Source organism: Palaemon carinicauda, chromosome 22 (assembly GCF_036898095.1).
Source record: "Palaemon carinicauda isolate YSFRI2023 chromosome 22, ASM3689809v2, whole genome shotgun sequence".
Taxonomy (NCBI): Eukaryota; Metazoa; Arthropoda; class Malacostraca; order Decapoda; family Palaemonidae; genus Palaemon; species Palaemon carinicauda.
The window spans coordinates 41,094,177-41,096,676 of NC_090746.1; positions in this window are offsets into that span (position 1 = coordinate 41,094,177).

Below are 2,500 nucleotides of genomic sequence, written 5' to 3' on the forward strand. Positions count from 1 at the left end.
CAGTATATATATATATATATATATATATATATATATATATTTATATATATATATATTTATATGTATATGTATATATATAAATATATGCACACATACATATATATATAGATATATATATATATATATATATATATATATATATATATAAATATAAATAAATATATATATATATATATATATATATATATATATATATATATATATGTGTGTGTGTGTGTATATATGTATATATATATATATATATATATATATATATATATATATATATATGTATATATATGTATATATATATTTATATATGTATATATATACATGTATATATATATATATATATATATATATATATATATATATATATATATGCACACATATATACAGTGAATGGTGGAATGAAGGAGCGAAGGTAAAAGTGGAAGAGAAAAAGAGGGCTTTTGAAGAATGGCTGCAGAGAAATAGTGTAGAGAAGTATGAAAGATATAGAGAGAAAAATGTGGAAGTAAAGCGCAAAGTAAGTGGGGCAAAGAGGTCAGCTGACCTGAGGTGGGGTCAGGGATTGGGTCATTCATATGAAGAGAATAAGAAGAAGTTTTGGAAAGAAGTGAAGAGAGTAAGGAAGGCTGGTATAATAATTGAAGAGACAGTGAGAGATGGATATGGAAGGTTGTTAAAAGGAGAGGAGGCAAGGAAAAGGTGGGTGGAATATTTTGAAAGTTGACTGAATGTTGAGGATAATAGGCAGGCAGATATAATTACTGTTGCAGGTGTTGAGGTGCTGGTTATTGGAGATGAGAATGAGAGAGAGATTACAAGAGAGATAGTGAGGAGAGCACTAGATGAAACGAGAGTAGGAAAAGCATCTGGTATGGATGGTGTGAGAGCTGAGATGTTGAAGGAAGGGGGTGTGACTGTACTTGAATGGTTGGCGAGATTGTTTAATATGTGTTTTGTGTAGTCAATGGTACCAGTAGATTGGGTTTTTGCGTGTATTGTACTACTATATAAGGGTAAGGGAGATGTGCATGAGTGTTGCAATTCAAGGGGTTAGTTTGTTGAGTGTAGTTGGAAAAGTGTATGATAGAGTACTGATTAATATGATTAAGGATAAAACAGAGAATGCAATCTTAGAACTACAGGGTGGTTTTAGAAGAGGTAGGGGTTGTATGAATCAGATTTTTACAGTTAGGCATATATGTGAGACATATTTAGCAAAAGGTAAGAAGGTCTATGTTGCGTTTATGGATCTGGAGAAAGCGTATGATAAAGTTGATAGGGAAGCAATGTGGAATGTGATGAGGTTATATGGAGTTGGTGGAAGGTTGTTCCAAGCAGTGAAAAGTTTCTACAAAGGTAGTAAAGCATGTGATAGGATAGGAAATGAAGTGAGCGATTGGTTTCTGGTGAGAGTGGGGCTGTGACAGGGATGTGTGATGTCGCCGTGGTTGTTTAACTTGTATGTTGATGGAGTGGTGAGAGAGGTGAATGCTCGAGTGCTTGGATGAGGATTGAAACTGGTAGACGAGAATGACCAGGAATGGGAGGTAAATCAGTTGTTGTTTGCGGATGATACTTTACTGGCTGCTGACGAGGAAGAGAAGCTTGGCCGATTAGTGACAGAATTTGGAAGGGTGTGTGAGAAAAGGGAGTTGAGACTTAATGTGGGTAAGAGTAAGGTTATGAGATGTACGAGAAGGGAAGGTGGTGCGAGGTTGAATGTCATGTTGAATGGAGAGTTACTTGAGGAGGTGGATCAGTTCAAGTACTTGGAGTCTGTTGTTGCACCAAATGGTGGAGTGGAAGCAGATGTACGTCAGACAGTGAATGAACGATGCCAAGTGTTGGGGCAGTTAAGGGAGAAGTAAAAAATAGAGGGCTGGGCATGAATGTAAAGAGAGTTCTGTATGAGAAAGTGATTGTACCAAATGTGATGTATGGATCGGAGTTGTGGGGAATGAAAGTGACGGAGAGACAGGAATTGAATGTGTTTGATATGAAATGTTTAAGGAGTATGGCTGGTGTATCTCGAGTAGATAGGGTTAGGAACGAAGTAGTGAGGGTGAGAACGGGTGTAAGAAATGAGTTAGCAGCTACAGTGGATATGAATGTGTTGAGGTGGTTTGGCCATGTTGAGATAATAGAAAATGGCTGTCTGCTAAAGAAGGTGATGAATGCAAGAGTTGATGGGAGAAGTACAAGAGGAAGGCCAAGGTTTGGGTGGATGGATGGAGTGAAGAAAGCTCTGAGTGATAGGAGGATAGATGTGAGAGAGGCAAGAGAGCGTGCTAGAAATAGGAATGAGTGGCGAGCGACTGTGACATAGTTCTGGTAGGCCCTGCTGTTCCTTTGGTGCCTTGGATGACCGCGGAGGTAGCAGCAGTAGGGGATTCAGCACCATGAAGCTTCATCTGTGGTGGATAACGGGGGAGGGTGGGCTGTGGAATCCTAGCAGTACCAGCCGAACTCGGTTGAGTCCCTTGTCAGGCTGGGAGGAACGTAGAGAGGA